The following is a 22,668-nucleotide window of genomic DNA, read 5'->3' on the forward strand; positions in this document are numbered from 1 at the left end:
AATATCACCAGTTACTAAGTTCATAGGCATGTGTGTATGCAAGTAGGAATACACATTAGAGTGGGGCGAATATATTTTGGCATATACAAAATCAAAACTATAGATCATTTTGCTCAAAAACGCTAAGAAAAATGCCCAAGAAAAATAATCTCATGATCAAGATTACAAAATCAAAAAAAAAAAGACGAAAATAGTAATATTTCAATGTTACATATTTTTAAAAAACAAGGAAAAAACAAGCTTAGAATAGTCTGATTTCGGACGTAACTGAATTTTAAAAACCAACACACATTTAACTTCATATAAACCCTATTTCTATATTTATTTATTTATTTCAAATTTACTACCCTCTTTTCAACTTTTGTTGTACTCGAATTTTGTACACCCGGCGCACTTTTTAACTTCAAATAAACTGTTTTACTTTAAATTTTTTTTTACTTGAAAGTAGGCGTATCCTTGCCTATTTTCTTTTTTGCGCTACACCCTTTATTGGGGGTTTGGCCGTGCTCCTTTTCGTATTAGTGGTATGCGCCTTCATATTTTTTCACAAATTGAGGAACCTATAGTTTTATCATCATCATCAAGGTTTCAGTTGTAGAATTATTTTCATATAAACATAAATTCTCCGAATCAGACGTGCATGCTGCCATTGTTTTGTTTTTTTTTGGTGATGGGTTTTCTCTGCGGGCATCACTTGGAGACTGAATTCCTCGCGGATTTAAATTTATGTTTTCATATCTGTAGCTCGAAAAACGTGGCGTACACCACTAAAAGGAGGATAAGCACGGCCAAACACCCAAGACACATTTTGATACTGGAAATTGAAGCCCGTGATCTCCACAACATTTGGTTCCAACAATACAGCGCTACTTCTCATACAGCCTGTGAAGCAACGGATTTAGTGTGTCGTCGTATCGGTGAGCAATTTATCTGTCGTCTCGTCTCTCCACCAGTGAATTGGCCACAAAGATCGTGTGATCTCACACCCTCGGACTTTTATTTGTGGGGGTATGCAAAGTTTGAAAGAGATTATCTTTGAAAAATAAATGTCATGAATGGTTCTACACAAAAATAATAAAGATTGCCCAATCAGTTTGAATTTTCGTTGGTTTACTTCAATTTAAAATCCGATACCTCTAAATTGATCACCCTTTCTAAGTATATAGAGGAATAGTGAGTTCATAAGACTCCAACACCGTATAATAAACTGTATCAAATGGATGACCTGAGACCATCTCTGGTCAAAAGGCCAATAAAGTGCAAGAGGGGTGTGTGCATGCATATTTTTAGATTGCCGTAGATGTAAGCTCACAGCCCACCGTAGCGTATTAGTAACATTGGATGGACGTTGAATGTTAAAAGTCTATATTTTGTATTTGAATTGAACATTGGAACTCATTTTTTGCACTGAATTGTTTGTATTAGCTCGGCAAATAGGGCACACTCTAATGTGCTTAAACATCCGCATGCATGCTTCCCCTGTCCATATAGAATTAGATAAAGGCGTTATAGGAAATTTAATGGCAAAACTCAATTGATTGCAAAACATCCGATATTGATTATATATGAGTGTACATGCATATGGTCGCATTGTTAAGTTGACTTACTTCCATGTAAAATTATTCTATATGAATTTCTATAGACATGGAAGTATATACCTAAGTTCAAGTGGAATTATGTAGATATATGGCATTCCATTTACAATATACCTAATAAAAATGTTCAGCAGCAGTTATGTATGAGAATATAATTTCTTGAAAACTTTCCATTGGATCTCAGCGCTTCATACTAGGTGGCACAAAATTAATCATCCACTTTAATTTTTGAATAATAATTTTAGTCTTGCTTTTTAAATAAAAAAAATATTTTGAGTGATGGAAATCTTTATTTTGACCTTTACGCGCTTCGTTGCTGGTCTGTTTGTATATTGCAGCTGTTTATGGCTTCCGATAGGGTGTTTCAATTTGCGCCACCTTGTATGTATTATAAAATGGTTATTATATAAAATCATCAATTTGATCAATAAACTAATTATGCACTCATAAGTAAAGGAAATGTATGTAACTATATTTAGTACAAACTAGTTTTGTAATGCGCTGCCTTCTATGTGTAGCTGTATGAGCTTTCGTTCAAGAAATTATTTGTTTTTAATTCACTACAATGCCCATTTATGCCGCTCACTCTTCATTACTTTACTTTGTTCATTGACTGCGCAGTTATTTTTAGCATCTAAAATGATATTTTTCGACAACCAAAACGAGGCATTTCATTAAAAAAATTGGCCAAGAAAAAATTTCTAAAAAGTCAATATAAGCCTGTACTTTTTCTTTATATGATTTGTGCATACATTAATAATTGAAGATTAAGTTTATTTTTTAAGCGTGGTAGGGGCGATTCCATAGCAAAAGGGTTTCCCGATTTAAATTCAAAAGTTACTAAAATAAAGAGCAAAGCGTAGATACAATTAAGAAAATCATGAAAAGGCGATTTAGAGAGATACCGACAGATTATATGTATATACCTACATATTAATCGAGCATCAAAACAGAGTCAAAAAATGTGGATTCGGGGCCACGCTGGCACGCATACACCTTTGATTGTATGGTGAACAACTTCATCTACGGACTAATTAATAATTTTTTTGAAGTGGAAAGAACTGCGGTTTTAATACAACAGGCTTTCAACCCAACTATCGCGCCATATGCCGTACCGAGCACCTGACTGTCTTCTTCCGGCTTCGCATTGGACACACAATCGGTAAACACTCGAGCATTTTAAATGGTGAGAGGCCACCTCGCTGCAGGTACTGCACCCTGTCAACATTAAGAGTTAAGCTACTTTTGGACGGCTGCATGCATTTTATGAATCTCAGGTAAATATCGAAAATACTAAAGACTCCTTCTCAGGAAAACAATGTACAAATGACAGATTACTTGATCAGAGCGGATCTAAGAAAATTGATTAAAACCAGTCCTCTTAATTAAATCACACATGGGCTGAAAAGTCCCGGGCCTAACATATAGATGGCACAAGTATTATTGCGTTCACCTCTTTTTTAGTTAGTACCTTTAAAAGGCAGCTGTTAAAATTTCATGATATTCTACTCATAAGTTCGTGAGTTATTTTCCTAAGAATGACGCTTTCTTTTTTATTTTTAAAACAATGGATCAAAAAAATTTCCTGTTTTAGTTTTCCACTGCAACATCAGAAAACTTCAAAACAATATACAAAATCGTTTTGAATAATCGATTGAGTGAATCAGTGTGATTTAGCTGACATCCTAAAGATATCAAAAGAACGTTTTGGCTTTATATTGCATGAGCATTTGACTATGAGAAAGCTCTGTTCAAAGTGAGTGCGCATTTGCTCATCATTTTGTTTCATCAAGACGACGCACCGTGCCACAAGTCAATCCGAACAATGGCAAAACTATATGAACTGAATTTCGAATTGTTCCCATATCTACCGTAATCAACACATTTGGTTCCGGCGACTACTGGCTGTTCGCAGATCTAAAAAAAATGCTAGCCGGTAAGAAATTTTGCTCGAATGAAGTGGTTATCGCTGAAACTGAGGTCTATTTTTAGGCGAAAAATAAATTCTTCTGAATCGATAGATGGATGAATATTTCCTTATCAAGCTAGTATTATTACCAAGGCAGGGAGAATTCACAAAAAACTGTAGGGCTGATGGCAGGCCTCTCTTAAAATAGTCTCTACGTGGGTAAGAGGATAAGAGCGCCTGAACGAATACAGAATGCATAGATGTGGCCAATATTAGATTCTTAATCGGCTTTCAGCCATCTTAAAGGAATCAGCTGATTTGCTGACGTAACCGGGGTTATACACGGGTTTGTTTAAGAAAAAAACTCAGATTGTGTTGCGCAAATAATAAACGCAGCCTTTGTCCATGTTACTTCGTTGCCGTCTAAACAAGCTGGATAGCCGTCAGGGTGAAAAATGATCAAAAATCAATAAGAGCATTGAGTCACTTTAAACTTGGACTTTATTATATCAAAATTGAGAAGGGTATGAAACTGCATACTGGATTTTTTTTGTAAATCTGGTTAAAAAGTTTGAAATTTTTATGAAAAGGCATCGATTTTTTATAAATTTTGTATAAACCATGAAATTTATATTAATATGGTATTTGTTATGGAGTGAACTATGTTTTTATAAAAAAATAATTTCAATTAAAAAATAAATATCCAAAACCTGTAGTACTTTAGTATAGTGAGGCTCTATTTTTTTAATTTTGTTCGAGAAATGGTAAATAAAAAGTCTAATAAGTAGTCATAAAAAGCTCAATGCTCTAATTTTCTAACTGCACATAAGCACTCATACTTTTGCTTTTACTAAATGCTGACTAAAAGCATTTCATGGCCGTGACATTGCCCATATGTTTTGCCAATAATCCTGTATAATTCTCTATTAGAGTTGCACACATACATACATGTGAATGTACAATAAAGGTAATGGTATTGGAAAACAAATTGGCTGCTCAGAATTATGAATTTGACACGTAATCGGACATTTTACATCAACGAAGTTATGTTTTATTCGCAGTAAGAAGCGTATAAATGAGTCATTTGAACAAATTTGGCTGTGGCATATGATTTGATATATAATTTTGTCAGGATATTTCACTGTTGACAGGCTTACGATTTGGTTATGAGTACTATGAATAATTATTATACTTATGCACCCACACTAACCCCTAAATGTGCAATGAAAATTTAATAAGCAAGTAAGTGCGCCTTCTTAACATTTTTGTGGCAAGCTTTCAAAGCGGTTGCTAATGTAAATAAATGCAAACACACGTACATTTAAATATAGTATTATTAATGACAACTGCTTTGACTTGGATTTGCATAGCTTTTCACACACACACACACGCTAGTATATGTATGTATGTGTGTACCTATATGTCAGATCTCCCATTCTCACTTCAGAAATAATGAGCGGGAAAATGCAGATTCATGTTGATTGCAATAATTGATATGCATACATACATACATATGCGTGTGTGACTATGATTGGGTTAAATATTTTTGCAGGGATTTTCCATTGTCATTTGACTCCATCGCATACCCTCAAATATCCACATTCATACCCATACATACTCGCATGCATATATCCACTCCGACCGCTGATATCTCCTTTCATTTGAACATTCATTCACTCAAGTAAGCAAATGCTGTATATCGTATGTCGAATTATGCCGCCTCGCATTTCACCTCTCTGTGGGGAATAGTATGGTATGATACTGCATGGTGGTCGGATAACATATTCAAACTTATACTCAAATGCAAATGATGGTTGCACACATACATACGCACATTTTTACTTGCCTAATGCTCGCTTGAAAACCACAGCGCGGAAGAATTAATATACCATACATACATAGATACGTAAAGCTAGAACAAAACAAAATAAAAAAAGACAAAAAACCGCACAGAAAAACACAGTAATTATAAAAAATATGAATTACTGCTGTGTAGCGGATCCAGTGGCATAAAGTGACCGGCATATGTGGTGATAGGTAATATATAAATTTTTTTTGTTTTTGTTTGCTTCTGATGCCAGCAGGCACAAACGCAACGTGTGGCAATACAATTGCTATAGATCAACGAGCATTGTTGTTGTTGAACGACGACAGTCGGCGTACGACACTGACAATGACACTTTGGATATCTCACGCTCACATCAAAAATGTTTTATCAATTCCAATTTACTTGAAGGAATGGTGGAAAAAAGTGGACATCGCGCATATTTAACTGCATCCGGCCTAAGTATTGAATTTTGTTAGAGTGTGTGTGTGTTGTTATACTGTGTATACAGAGCGAACTAGTGAGCATCTTTTGTTGTTGTTCAAGCTGTACAGTTTTAATAAATAAAAGCCCGACCGCCTAAAACGTTAGATATCGTGCAGAGACAAACACCTTGATGAGTGTCAACATATCCACGAGGGTGTGCCAACAATTACTGAAAATTTAAACAGACGGCATTGGCATCTCAAATCCAAGAAGATTTTTTTAAAAGATTACAACCTAATTTTTTGACTAGTCTGCACAAGAGTTTTGCTGTAATGGCCAAAATCTTCGAGTATTTTCGTAAAAATTGGAAAAAGTAGATTTCTTGTATGCAATAAGCATTATTTTTTTAACGAAAACGCTTCACGCGAACCCAAAACAAAGCTTGAAAAGTATTAAGAAACACTTCATTTTTTATTAGAACCATCCAGCCCAATTGGGTTCACCCAATTTTTGTGGCGCTGATCTAGCATAAGGTACGCGGATATTTCTGGTTGCGCAGTTGAACTCACCCCACCAAAAATGGTCGATAAAATCCATGGTACGATATTAAGAGCTTAGCGAGTGAGGGTGCACAAACTTCGAGAGGCCACGACCATATCACGTAGATCAGCAATTTCTGTTTTGCATAAATATTTGGATATGCAAATAAGATCGCATTTGCTAACAATTGACAGCAAACGCAATCGCTTGAGTTAGTTAGATTCGCACATTTTTGGCTTAGTCACGAAAATTTCTTGGGTGATTTATCATCGTAAGTTCATTAATTTTTTTTATTCAATTTCATTTTTATCGTTACCTTTCTCTCTATCTTTATCTCTATCTCTATCTCTATCTCTACCGCTATATCTATCTCTATCTCTATCTCTATCTCTATCTCTATCTCTATCTCTATCTCTATCTCTATCTCTATCTCTATCTCTATCTCTATCTCTATCTCTATCTCTATCTCTATCTCTATCTCTATCTCTATCTCTATCTCTATCTCTATCTCTATCTCTATCTCTATCTCTATCTCTATCTCTATCTCTATCTCTATCTCTATTTCATTCTCTATCTCTATCGGCTAGTTTTATAAACATTACTTCTAAAAAATTATTGAGTAAAAAAGATTTACCCAAAATTTGCTTACACACTTAAATATATACTTACTCTAAGCTGAGGCAAAAGCCAATTTTTAATTACCAAAATATTTATACTAAGCAATCAAAACCTCAGATTTGCTTCTGCGCGCATAAACTCATGAGTTGTATATAAATTAATTTCAAGGTCATTGAGAATATACTAAATCATGCGCTTGTCCATTAATAAATTTTGAACGCAGCGCGTTGCTTTTTATTAAGTTTGACAAATTATAGTATTTCATTTAGATAATTGCGCTCGAATACAATTAAGAACTATAAAACAAACATGTACGAGGGTTGCTGCTGATATTTTGAAACTGGGAAACTTCAGTGCTGCCAAGGGAAATTTTACAGCAGTTAAGATCGAATAGCGGTCGCCCTAGTCGAATGGGTTGATGAAGTAGAATAGAAAACGTTTTTTTTGGCGGTCGGTCCTCGGCAGACTATGGCAAACATCAAGATGCACACCACAAATAGGGGAGGAGAAGTGGGTATAGTAGGCATTAAGATATATAAGTAAGATACCAATAATAATTGTCTTGAGTGATCTATAATTTAAACTGTTTTAATGGCCTTTAAACGGCCCTTTGCTTCACTATGGAGCGGTAGGTATAAATATATACTTATATTATATATAAATATTCAGTTTTCGTATTTTTAACTTTTGAGCTCAAGGCCGATGTAATAATAAACCAACAAATTCTATTACTTTCTTTATTTATTTGTCGATACTTGGAAATCAACTAGAACTAGCAAAGGCTTATCAAGCAAAGCTGGAGCTTCGTTGGCCTCTAAAATAGTTACTGGTGATTTATGCAGTTGTAGCGAATTGCAGCAGCTGTATGACAGCAAGAGAAGTAGACAATTCTCGCTTAAGGTTTAAGTTCAGAAACTTGGGTACTCCTTTTCTCAGAGTCTACGGGAGATAGGTTAACAAGACAAACTTTATCAAATTTAAAAGAGCAGTGAGGGTCTTTCTCGTCTGTACTTTTTGTTTTTATTTATATATTGAATACTAAAAGTATTTATACATGAATATATAAAGGATGTGAATCATAACACGCTGATTGCTTTCAGAGGTCCTAAACTCCTTCCCAGTCAGTTTCTTAGTCGTTACTATTTTTCCTACAATATATTATTTGAGCCCAAAGTCCGTTTATGGATAGGAATGTTCGGTTCCATAATGGATAATGTCTCTTTTTCCGATTAGTCGATGCTCTTGTTAAGGCAAACACTGCCATCACCATCACTAAAATTCGGTGCCCGGATTTGCGTTATGAACGTCGCCAAGCACTTACGTTCACCCCAGTGGACGAGTATCCTGCCACAATTTGTATTGAAGCGAGATTCTTCAACATTTCGTTCATTTGTAACCATACTTCGGTGGCAGAGACAGACTAAAAGAACAAAGATCACTTCTATGAGGGCTCAGAGCGTACTTATGAACGCGCCCCCATCCCGATATAAAATCTGTATTGATGACTTAAAATCAGGCTGGGCGGGTAAGGGATATTCCATCCCATAGTTGGAAAATTCCACCTACGCAGCGAAAGCTCTGGATTCTGCTCAAGAAGTTCTAAACCAAATCGATTATTAAGCTTTGAGCCCAAGATACGATCCGAGGTAAAGACAAGACCGGCAAAGATACTCCTCAATGCAGCAAAAATCGTGGTTTTAAAATGACACGATAGCCTCGACATTGAGCACTTGCTATCTCAAGAGACAATCAGCAGGTCTTTCAGCTGATCAGAGAGCTTTGATCTGCAAAAAGACTCGTAGTAAGTAACTTTTACGAAGAGACATAGCATACGCTGCCGAGAGCGCTATATCCTGGCTGTGTAAATGTCGATGCAGAAAATCCCTAGCTCAATAAGAATTGGGAAAGTTTGCTCAGAGTCATTTGAAAACGAGTGAAGTTTGAGGTAGGATGACTCTCTTTTTCTTATTTATTTAATCTGATGCTCGTAAAGATTGTTTGAGTTGCGACCTCATAGACCCAGTGCAGTGAATAAAGTTTTAGTTCTTCGCTGACTCAGTCATGTCGTAATGTATACAAAGAATTAACCATGGAAGTTTTCGATGAGAAGCGACCTAGCTGTGGCAGGGGAAAAGGAAGGCATGCTCGGGGTTAAAAATATCAAGTGGAAAAAATATTTTGCCTCGCTTTTTGTTTCTAAGTGGCGCCAATTAGTATGGGGAAGAAAAGTTGTCTGGTATGCTCTGTTGAACTCGGCCCAAATCCCTTAGACGCTTACTGTGCCTCTAGAGGAACAATAAGACGAGGATACCTCAGAGCAGCTTTTGGTTCTATAATACTTTTTGCTTGCTGTACATGGAAAGTGACTAAATCCATCACTACAAGCCTTCAGGTTTTTTTTAAATCGCTGCCTGAGGAACATCTTCCGCATTTTTTCGGCCCAAATAATCTCGAACTCAGATCTACTGAAAAAAGGCGCAAATGGCGCCAGTTGAAATGCTCATAAAATGCCAAAAATGGGGACGGATTGGCCACATCCCACGCAAAAATGATGCATGATTGCACGAAAGGCATTGTAGTGGAACCCTCTCACGAATATTGGTCGCAAGCCTGGTAGACCAAGGGAAACTTGGAGGCGAACAGTTGAAAGGGAAGCATAGGAAAGAGCTGGAACCAATTAAAGTACATTGTCAAAAATCGCACAAGGTGGCGCGCAGGCGTGGTTGATGCCTTATTTCCTATGAGGGATTAAGGACCTGAAGAAGAGGACGTCGGAAGACTTTTTTGTAGTAAATACGACTTTTATTATTTCTGCAACTTTCGTATTTTCATGAACTTTTTATCTTTCTTCTATCGTGATCGTATAATATGAATCTAACATTATTAAGTTTAATATCATATCGAGTCTTAACCAACTAGGCTGACCATTTCATATGAAAAATGCTATTGGTATATTAGAAAATAAAGTTTTTAAATTAGTTTCTTAGAAATCACCTTCACTTCACAAGTCCATCATTTTCAGCTTCAAATAAAAGTCCGTTAAATCACTCACAAAATCACGACATTTCTTCAATGCATTCTTACTAAACAGACATTATTAGCATAGATATTTATCGTTGGCATGCAAAATTTTTGTGGCAATTTTTTCTACGACTATCTCACATACCATTCTTGGCAAAAAAATATACAACATTTTCCTTGGTACTATTTAGCCTCACTTTTTTATTATTATTATGTTATGTTTTTGTTGCTTTACCCACTGGCATAGTCGTCATTCCGATAGTTCCGCAACAACCTTCTACACATTATACAAAATCAATAGCACACTGCTATATTTAAAATTTTGCATCACGATACGGCACTGTTGGGGTTCTTCAATTTCCCTCTCTTTCGCTCTGTTTCGCCAATTACTTGCTGCCTATTGCAGCCCTGCAGCAAGGTCTAGAGTAGGCTGTTTTTGCAAGCCTTGCCGTTAGTTAAGTTGCTAACAGCAAGCAAAACAACGAGTATTCTAAGAAGGATTTGTGAAGCATGGCGGTGTATTTGGAACTCCACACTTAATTAGCATGGCCGAGTAGTAGTGAGTAAGGTCTAACGCACAAATCAATGCAATGCGGTAGTGAATGCGTCAAATGTCTTGGATGGACTGCAGGTGTACATATGTATGTATAGGCGATAGCATGAACAGCAGCAGCAGCATTGATGCCAATTGCTCAGCTAAGGCGGACTATCGTTTTGCGTTTAAAGCCTGTAGGGAAACTCGGCTTCGTTTGTTTTAAATATTGCGGTTAACCTAGTCTGATATGAGAGAGAATCTGGCACATTTTTTTAACATGAAAATTTTTTGTTGAAGAGACACTTTTATGAGCGTTGAAGATTTCCAGGTTTAAGCCGCCTGGAGGTAGCATATGCGAACTTTTCCTTGTGAAGAGTTTAACACTTACTTAGAAATTATTAATGAAGGTCCTGGGATTGAAAGATCAGTAAAAAATTGCTCATGTTGATAAGAGATATGCAAAAAAAACAAGGTACTGGCGCACAAAATGTCCAAGAAAATCATACTTGGAAGCCTTTAGGGAACAGTCCAGTCAAAGTTAGACCACTTCCTGAAACATAAGATCTTGACCGATCTATTGAAGAGATGTGCGTATATTTCTAGAAAACGATTTCAGAACACTACTTATGCAGAATAATTCCGGCTTGATCGCGTAACGATCAGCCAAAATACATAAAAGGAACTCTGAAACTAGAAACAGAATCAATACCAGAAAACCTCTTCAAAATATCTTCAGCTATCGGTTGTTTTGCTTGAAACTTCGATAAGTTCTAGAGCCGATGAAGCCAAAACCCGTACATTCACATGCATATGCATCTGAGCGTTGACCTATAAATGGAAGTTCCTATATTTTTAAGCCGGCAGATGTACGGTGCTGCGGTAGCCGAATGGATTTGTGCGGGTCTACCAGGTTCGAATCTCCGGGCATGAAACTGTAAATGATAGAAAAAGTTGTTTCGAATAGCGGTCGCCTCTTGGCAGGCAATGGCAAACCTCCCATGTAAATGCTCCTCATAAAAAACCATATGCCGTTCGGAGTCGGCTTGAAACTGTTGTTGAAAAACATCAAGACACACCACTACTTAGAGGAGGAGTTCAGCCAAACACTAAATAAAGTGTAAGCGTATATTGACGCCAACGCCGCGGACTGAGTTTGTGCGTGACTACAATTCGGTAGGACTCTGATTCGAAAACCGAAATAATAGAAAAGGTTTTTCCACCCATAGAGGTCATTCTTTGTAACATTTCCCTGTGGTTTCCGTTGCTTGATTCGATTGTAATTCTCCCCGTAATCTCTTTTGTTTCTTAAGCTCTTGTTTGATGGCTAGTATCATAGTTCCACTGTATATAAGCTCGTGGGGCCCCATTAGAGTTTTTTTTTGTTTTTTTCTTTTTGAGGGAAACTATGCCTTTATGGGCTGGAAGCGCGTGGATTTGGTTACCTAAAACAGGACTAATGAGGACTTTACTTCACATGAAGGATTGTGTTTTGAGTGCGGCCTGGATTGCACTTGATGATGACAGTTATTAATATCTACATATACATACACACATACATATGCTTGCACCTTTATTCATGGCATGCACTATCACCTCGAAAATATCTCGAAGCTCGGGGACATCCTTTATGTAAATGCACTTAATATTTCTTACATATGTACTTAATAAGAGTATATAGGAAGAGATTTCCGCATATATATATGTACATATGTGTGTATTCTTATGCAACAAAACAGCTATGATTTTCAGCTGTCCCAATTTGCATGTCCGCCAGTGTATGAAATCTAAAGTCGCGCACTGTAAACCCCGCACAGCCACCACAACTTTACGTTATTGCGCATACGCAAAGATTGAATTTCACCCACTGTTAGTATTGATAATAGTAATGATGATGACGTTTTCTGTTTTTCTTAAGTTTCGTATCGCGGCATATGTTTCGTAACGAGAGTATCTATACACAATATAGTTTTTTTTGTTACGCATATTATTTTCATTTATTACGGTTTGCTATAGTGTTTTTATTTATTTTATTACTATTATTTGATTTTTTAGGCGTATTCATATTCATAATAGTTTTTTTATTACACATTATTGCACGTATTGTACCTATTGTTGTTATTAAAATTTTATTTTTTTTATTTTTTGTTGCTATTAAAATTGTAATATTGTTGTTACGAGTATTAAAATTTTATTTTTTTTATTTTTTGTTATCCATATCACATTTAAATTTTTTAATATTGCTTTAATTTTTTTATTACTTTTTGTAATTAATATGTTTTTTTATTATATTTTCTTGTTATTTATATAATATTTGGTTATTTCTATAAATTGTTAAATTTTGTAAAATTGTTAAAATTATTATTATTATTTTCTATTTTTTGATGTTCATATTAATTTAATTTTTTTAACTTAATTAATTTTTAATTTTTGCTTATTCATCATTTTACTTCTTTATTTCTCGTTATTTATTTAATTTGTTTGTTTTGTTATAAATAATATTTTATTGACATATTTTTTTTTAAATGAAATTTGTTTATATTTAATTTTCTTACTATTTATATTAGAATTTTTATTCATATTTTTTATGTTTTTGTTGTTGTTATTACTTTATTTTTTGTTGTTCATATCATTCATATATTTGTAAATTTATTTTAAATAATTTTTTTCTGGGGCAGTACGCCAACCTAAATCCCATCAATCCTCTCCATTACATCAACAGCTCTGGCTGGCTGTAGATATCTGCCTATTAGAGGTCTTATATTGGTAACAAAATGGCGCTTTAGTGCTACTTGGGGAGTGCCAGAGTGGTACCTATTTTTTATTTCATTTGTTTTGGCTATAAATAATATTTATTAAGTTTTTCATTATTATTATTTTTTTAATTATTATTTTTCTTTTTATTTATTTATTTATTTTTATTGACAATTGTATTAACAATTAACTATAAAATACAATAAGCTTATAGCTATGGCTACTGTGGCCTTAAGCTAATACACTGGATGTGTATGTATGTGTATGTAGAGTGTTAGCTAAATTTCATTTAAGATATTACAATATTTTAAATAGTTTATAAGTTTAATGATGTTTTCTGTAGAATTGTTTAAGAGTAGATCAGTAGGTTTTGTGTTGTTTAGTGACTTTCTGTGGTTTGTAAAATGTGTACAATCATCTGGGATGTGTTTGATGTTTGGAGCTGAGGTATTGCAGTATTTGCAGATATTTACGTCTTTTTTTTATTAGATATTTGTGTGTTCAAGCCGTAGTCTAATTATTCTTGTTATTTCCCATCTAGTTATGTTAGTATTATGTGTAAATGTGTGTTCATTGATTGCTTGCTTCATAGGGCTAATAAATTTGTACCAGCTTATTTTTTTATTTATGTTTTTTTTATTTACTTCTTTTTATTTATTTAGTTTTTATTTATTTCTTTTTATTTATTTATTTTATTAGCAAAATGTAAGTTTCTCATATACATTTGTATTGTATTAATATTTTTGGTATTCATATAATTTGCTAAATTGTTTGTTGTTCTTGTTATCCTAATATTTTTTTTTTAATACCTTTTTAATGTTATGCATAATATTTTATTACATTTTATATTAATATATTATTATTTTTTTTAATAAATTTGTAATTCTTTTATTTGATTTTTTGTTGTTCATATGGTATACATATTTGTTTTTATTTGAATATTTCATTATGCTTTTTTAATCTTACTCTTTTGTTTTTTGTTATTTATTGTATACAATTTTGTGTTGTTATTATTTTATAGTTTGTGGTTTGTATTATTGTATGTAATATATATATAATGTGTTTTGTTTTTGTTTGATTAATTTTTCTATTTTTCACTTTTGTTTTATTTACTATACATACGTTTGCTGTTTTAATAATTGTTTTTCGTTTATTTTTAAATTACACTAGTTTACACCAAAAATGGTCCTCGACCAAAAGGCGTTTTTAAACTAATTTGAGGTCGCTGAAACCAAAAATGAATTTTATTTTTTTTTCAAAGAACGGTTTCCGAGATATTCCCAAAAAAATGTTTTTTGGGCAATAGCGCAGTTATTACCTGCTATCTCGAAAACAGTGCGCGCCATTTCTTTGAAGCTCATAAATTTCGAAAGGCACGCATATAACCTACATGACAATATATAAGTCGCGTCAATGGAAGTCGTAGTTCTCGCAAAACAGCTGGTGAAAGTAAAAAAGGCATTTTTGACGTTTTTTACTAAATTATCAAAGTTTATTAACTTTTTTCTGGAACAAAAAATTTGTTTATATCAACATAAGATAGGTTTTCTGAAAGACAATTTTCTCACCTACATTTTAAGCCTAAGTTTGTCTGAATCGACGAAAAATTGTAGAAGTTATGAACCATAAAGTCAACACGTGTGATTTTGCAGCTTTTGACTAGGCTATGTTTGAGGTCGAAAATACGCTTTTACTCTCAAACTTCTTCTTTTATGTTGCACGGAATCTTCACGAAGTTGCATCCAGCAGTAGTCGCTCATCATTCCTTGATCCGAAAAGCCCTCATAACGCTTTTCTATCGTAGCAATATCTTGATGAAATCGCTCGCCTCGTTCATCACTTTCAGCCCCCAAATTCGGAGGAAAAAAATCCACATGACTGTTACAAAAACCTGTTAACAAAAACAAAGTTAATTGTAAATTTTCCAATCAATTTATATGATAAATATATGTACATATGTCGTCGTGCACAAATTTATACTTGCAGAAATATGGCGCCACCGAAAAATATACACAGACGTACAATGGTCATACCTACAAGGTCATACCTCTTATTTAGCTGGAATTGGTACAATGGGCAAATAAGCCTATTCTGCGACATATATATATAATATAAATATATATATCTATTTATATGAAATAAATATTGTTTTTAATTATAGTGAGCCTAAGAACAGTTATTTTGCGTGACTCAATACGCAGGCTGGCATGATTTACTTTTGTTCGAAACCGTATTGTATACATCAAAAGGATATACGACAGACGATGAACTTGTCTTCATTCACATAATATGTTATAACTTCTACAATTTTTCGTCGATTCAGACAAACTTAGGCTTAAAATTTAGGTGAGAAAATTGTCTTTCAGAAAACCTACCTTATGTCGATATAAAAAAATTTTTTGGTCCAGAAAAAAGTTAATAAACTTTGATAATTTAGTAAAAAACGTCAAAAATGCCTTTTTTTAACTTTCAACAGCTGTTTTGCGAAAACTACGACTTCCATTGACACGACTTATATATTGTCATGTAGGTTATATGTGTGCCTCTCGAAATTTATGCGCTTCAAAGAAATGGCGCGCACTGTTTTCGAGATTGCAGGTAATAACTGCACTATTGCCCAAAAAACAGGTTTTTTGGGAATATCTCGGAAACCGTTCTTTAAAAAAAAAAATAAAATTCATTTTTGGTTTCAGCGACCTCAAATTAGTTTAAAAATCGGTTTTTGGTCGAGGACCATTTTTGAAAGTGAAAAATTGTAAACTAGTGTTATTTTTATGCATTTTTCATTTATATTACTTTTTAATTTTTTATATTTTTTATTTTTTCAAATAAATTTGTATTACTAATTTTTTAATTTGATTGCGTTCGTATTATCATTTTTGCTGATCTTATAATTTTTTAATTTTTTTGTTTTTGTATTATTATTATTTTGTTTGTTTTATTATTATTATTTGTTATTGAAATAATTTTTAGTTCTTCTTTGATTAATCATAATGGTTTTTATAATCAGTTTGTTTTATTTATCTTATTTTTACATATATTTTGTGGGTTATTATTTTGTTTGTATTATTTACTTTATTTTGCCATTTATATTTTTTTGGTTTTAGTTTTTGGGTCAAGCTCCATCTGGTACCACTAAGGACTAATAGGTCTATGTGATGGCTTTCAGCCAGCCAGGTCAACCTAACCTAACCGTTGATTCATTTTAAATTGTTTTTGTTATTCGAAGTATTTTTACTTTTACTCCTATTATTTTTATTACTATAATTTTTTCTTTTTTTATTCATACCATGTTTTTTTTTTATTTAGGTTTTTAATGATATATCATTAATTTCCATTGCCTGTGTTCTTTGTTAACAATTTTTAAATTACTTTATTTTTTCTTTCTTTTCTAATTTGAAATTTTTTTATTGGTTCTCATGTCTGAGCACTGCGTTTTCGTTTCAAAGTTTTTTATTGGTACTGGGATTTGCGAACTGTCAAAAACTGTCCGGAAACAATAATTACGGTTATAATTTCGCAAGACTCGCACATTATAGGTAGCACGCGAAAAACACATTACATACATAGTTACCAATTTGTTTGAGTCTTTTTGTTCTTGTTTTGAGTAAATTTAATACCATTTTTTTTCTTATTTCGTGTACCAGTAGTAAATGTTGTTTTTCGCATTCCGCATAAATTTAATTAATTTTTTTTAATTTTAATTTATTAATTGCGTTTTAATGCACGTCCCTACAAGTGGACTTAGGAACTTTCGTTCCTTAGCTTGAAATACAATTTCTCCACCATACTAAATTAAATTTTATTACATTGTATTATAATTCTTGGATTATTGTAATTACGTCAATTGAATTCACCGATCAAATTACTGCTTAGAGAGAGACTGCAGCAGTAGTTAGACGACGTCACACACCAGCACCACCGCTAGCCTACACTGCACCCCTTCATACACTGCTAGGCTGCGAGTATTCTAGTATGCTGACTATACAAGTAGCTACATTTAGCTTAAGCGCTTTCCAGACTTCTTCACTGACTTTACGACTATGCGTTTTACTAACGAACGCACAACCAACTGCGCACCGATGACTCGCACTCGCACTCGCACTCGCACTCCAATATTCGCCACGCTTTTTTTCGTATTTGCTTAATTTTTATGTGGAAGGACTTTGAGCGCGTCAAAGTCGTTTCGCCGCCATCAAAGGACTGAATGAACTGGCGAGTGAGCGATTGTTTTTTCCAAGCATCAAACAAAATCAACCATAGCACCGCTAGCACGAGGGCTAAACTTCATAAGCGTGTTTGCGGTATGGTGCGGTGCCGTGCGGTGGCGTGCGCCTTGCGCCTTGAGTTGTAACTGTAGCTATGTATGGCAGGAATTGAGCTGTGCGATTGTGCCGCCGAGACCGTTGGAGTCGCGGAGTATGCCCAAGTAGCGCCGCTGCCGTCACCGCAATCTCTTTGCGCTCATGCAGTCTGGTGGCGCGGTGTCTGTTACTATAGACTTATTGTTAATCTATACTAAGTAGCATATTCACTTATCGTGTGTGTGTGTTTAAGTTCAAAGTAGATGCAATTCCTTGGAGTATGAGTTGGAGAGCGTGGACCTTCCTGCCAACCTTCCGTTCCAGCAGCTGCCATGTATTTTGCTTTCACTTTTGCTGTGAACTAGAATAATATTATACTTGTCGCGCATATCGCGTGTCAGGCTGCATATGGAGGTTTTTCTCGAAACAAAAAACAAAAAAAAAAACAAGAAACAAATACAAGCAAAAAATATGGAACTCACATATCGTGATTTAATTCCGATCGAATTAACGAATGCTAGAGAGTCGCGCGAAGACTGGTAAGGAATTCTGTCTGTTTTGCATAGTTTAGGAGTATAAGTGCTTCCATTTGATTTGTCATTGCTTGTTGAAGGCAAAGCAATGAAGATTTTGGGTATAATTGCGGAAACATGTAAATTTCATAAATTTGGCGCATTCAATTTGAAATTGTGTTAAGGTTTGGCGTTCTATTAAATGCTGTGACCTGTAGGCTTGTATTCATTGACTGCCTCACATGCCTCTGAAGAACAACTCGCATTTGCCATAGCTCACTCTAGTCCAGAACAGCTCTACGATTTAACGTTTGAACGAGTAGGATGTGGAATAGTTCGCGCTGCACATCGTTTATGTTCATTTTTATTTTTTTATTTGAAGAGGTAAAGAAAACATGTTTTCAAACGGACTACTGAAATGAGAGAATAGTGAAGTTATATCCACAACTAAATTACAGACTTACATCCAACTAAACTAAAAGATAGAGTTCAAAGCACAGAAAATTCTTTCTTTGAAACTGAGAAATCTAGCAAATTAGAATTTCAGATCTCTTTAAATTCACGAAGTGTTTGTTCAATCGGAGCATTGCGAACATAATTTGTATTGAACTTATTTAAATAGAAAGTAAGAGCGTTACGTAGATTTCTGCGAGGTGTAAGAAAATTAATACTTTGAAGCAGAAATGTCACTCTCAATAACACTGATAACAAATGAGGGAGAAAAAATCGATCTTCCACCTTCTAAAGACTTCAAGCTGATCAATTTCATTAATTATTTTTTCTTTTTTTTAATCCGAAGGGGGAATCTTACATAGATACCGTCAACATAGACGGCATGTACGTTTCATACTGATCGCTAAAGGTGCAACTCATTCGGGACCACGCACAGTCAGTATTACTACTAAACTGGACTTGCGAAATAGTACACCTACATACGTACTAAACCCTAACTCTGGCCTGTCTTTAGTTTGCCATGCGGTACCGCTGTTTAAGCATTGCATCGAGGGTCAAGCTGGCCAGTATGGCTCTCATAAGCCAATCAATAGCAAACGTGATGTGTGTGTGTGTAAGATGGGATAAGATGAGACAATTTTACTCATCTTGGTACACATTTCAGAGACAACTCTGATCCTGTCAATTAAAAATGTATGGTATGACCTCCAAATAAAGGTAACAGTAAGAGTAAGGGTAACAGCAATTTCAGGGTATGAGGGTCCGTAAAATTTGAGTATTCCGTCGTACAAGGCCTAAGACAGAATATGATTTTGATAAGATGAAATTAATGTGACTATTAAATGAAAAACGACTGTCATTTATATATGTATACATATAATTGGTGCGCGTACACGCTTTTTGGGTGTTTGGTCGAGCTCCTCCTGGCATGCGTCTTGATGTTTTTTCACAAATGGAGGGGCTTTTTCATAACAGAAATACATTCGGGAGTTTGCCATTGCCTGCCGAGGGGCGACCTCTATTAAAATTAAAAAACTTTATCTTAATTTTGGTGTTTCCCCGAGATTCTAACCTACGTTTTCTCTGAATTCCAAATGGTAGTCACGCCACAATCCATTCGGTTACGACTGTCATTTATAATTTATATAATTTAATTATTCAGCTCTGGCATCGTCTCGGGCTTATTGGCATACATCATACTTTTCACGTTGCCCCAGAAAAAGAAGTTCAAAGGAGGGAAATCGCAAGATTTGGGTGGTAATTTGATATCATTGTTTCGTGGAGTAAAGCATCCTTGGAAATTCCATATCAATAGAGTCATCGTTTCAAACCCTGTGTAGTAAGTGGCAGCGCCGTGTTGAAATCAAATGTTTTCCTAGCCTATGCCATCTAAAGTAGTAAAGTCCCATCTTACCATTTTCATAAAACTTTTGACGTGATAAAGTCTTATAATTCGATTTAACAGGCTGCATGCACGAAAAAATGTGTCGTTACCTTGCTCATTAGTGTTACCTTGCTCATTGCCGTTACCTTGCTCATTTGTCGTTACCTTGCTCATTGCCGTTACCTTGAATGAACTGCAAGCGAAAGCGCGGAACGAACGACAAAGCAAACGAACGGCAACGTTCGACATCTTACTCTCTCCTACTTAAGTGAGCGTATATGTGTATGTATATGCGCATATGTACATATATAAATTCACGTATTTGTATTTGCATATGCCTTCTTATTGATTATATTAATTTGATTTACTTGAAGAATTTAAAATAAAACCAAGTTTGTTAATAATACCTGTTGTTTTAATGTTATTGTTATTTTTTGACGTGATAACGTCTTATAATTCTATGTAGCCGGCTGCACGCACCTAAAAATGCGTCGTTATCTTGCTCATGCGTCGTTACCTTGCTTGAACAGCATGTTATGTTATGTTATGTTATGTTATGTTATGTTATGTTATGTTATGTTATGTTATGTTATGTTATGTTATGTTATGTTATGTTATGTTATGTTATGTTATGTTATGTTATGTTATGTTATGTTATGTTATGTTATGTTATGTTATGTTACGTTATGTTAAAGTATATTATGTTATGTTAATATTAACTCATTCTCTATATCCATACAAAATATCTATCAAACAAATAAAATTAAAATTTTCTTTTGAAAAATGCAACCATTCAATCAGTATTTTCTTATGACGTTATCACGTTAAACTATCGTCAGTAAACCGACTTTACAGACAACCTTTTTTTTGATCGCGTTTACCGGTTGGTCAATTGCGTATCGCTAAGCTGACTAAGCTTGCCAAGGTCTGTAGTACCAACTGCACCGAAGAAAAAATACTGCTGCCAGAGATATGCATCACCCTATACCCATATTTTTCTCATAATCCTATAAGTCCATGCGTCATAGGGAATTTGACAACTCCATTCAATTGAAACGATCATTTGTACCTCGTTTTATTTAAGAACTTCAGTTCCAAAAATGCGAAATATAATAAAGCAAATTCGATATACCAACGAACCACAAAATCTACAAATGAGTTCATTGCTTCTATCTACCATGCCAAACGCCTTCTTAACAGTGATATAGAATATTTACAATTTTTTTAGATACCAGATCAACAAAAAAAAAAAAACTTGAGGAGTCAATTTGAAGTTTTCGTATCACCATAAAATTTAAATCTTACCTCGAAAATATACAAAACTAGCTTTAACCCGCGGCACCGCTCGCGTAGGAGTAGTTTTGAGGGATTTAGGATATGTATATAAAATAGCAAAATAATTTTTTATTAATAACCATAGTATTACAATACCCGGCATCCGTTGCTATGCCTCGTTGAATAAAATCAAAACAACCAATCAGAAAAATATCAAGCAAAATTATTTTTATTAATTTTCTATCTCAAACCGATTTTGAACTTTGCATTTGGGTCATAGTTGAACAGCTTATGCGGATTATGAAATCTAGAGTGTGCTATAAATAGTGGGAAATAGGAAAAACTAAGATTTTTTAGATTAAATTTAAGCAAATATTCGATTATTAGTGACGAATGAGAGTGGTGGCGCGGCCTGGGGGCTGTGTGAAGAGAGTTCCATCATAAAAAAATGCCTATAACCTTCATTGGGTGAAAATAGGAATGTATAAAATTGTTTACGTCATTTGGTGTGGTCGTTTCGTAGTGATGCGCGGACAACGTACAGACATTCACCTTTATAGTATAGATAATTATGCTACACTGCTGGGGAATTTAAAAATTTTAAAAATTGCATTTTCGGTTTAGAAAAAAAAAAAATAATAATAATAATGAGCTCCGAAATTAAAAAAAAGATTATTAACAAAATTAAGAAAACCGGTTATTAGAAACACCTATCGAGATTCCAGTACTATACGAACACGCGTACAGTGCGTATAAGTAACTAAAAGCGAAACGAAAGCTAAAATTTATCAGTACTAGTTATCAGTGGTAGTGGCAGACTAATCACCTACCCTGCCAGAAAGCAAAAAAAAAAAAATTGATTAACGAAACCAACGCAAGACTGAGTTTTGTCGAGGCCCTATGCTCCCGAGTGGAGTGAGCAATGAAAACAAAGAATTATCAGTGATTTTCTATCCTTATCACTTTTTAATTCTTTGTTACTTTTCGGTTTTTATTACTAGCCATTAGTCAATTGTTATTAAAATTTGATTGAGACAATTAAACGAAGAATGCGCATCATAAACTATTGGGGTTTTATTGAAAATTCTTATATTTCAAAGAAAATTTTTATAAGCACTGGCTTTTTTTAAATTAAAAACTTAGCTGTTTTCAGTTGCTTCATGTTCAGTGACAGGTGTTTGACTGGTATGAAAGGTGTTTAGCTTGACATTTCTATCAATTTCTCAACCACAGAACAATTGACCCATCACAACAATGCAAGAAATATTTATGTGCAATTTATTTATGTGCAAGTTTGAAGTAAATATATGTATATATAACTTGTATGAACAGTATGTGGCCATTGAATTATGACCGTTTTAGTTACTTTGCTTAAATTCTAAATTTTTACTTTAAGATTAGCACTAACTTCACAATGAGAAGAAACGTCAAATTTATGATCATCGACCCAGAAGCAATTGGCAAATTTTGGATGGAAAAGTGTTTTTTATACATATATTTCTCCAAAAAAATATAAAAAA

This window comes from Anastrepha obliqua, chromosome 4 (assembly GCF_027943255.1).
Source record: "Anastrepha obliqua isolate idAnaObli1 chromosome 4, idAnaObli1_1.0, whole genome shotgun sequence".
In the NCBI taxonomy this organism is placed as follows: Eukaryota; Metazoa; Arthropoda; class Insecta; order Diptera; family Tephritidae; genus Anastrepha; species Anastrepha obliqua.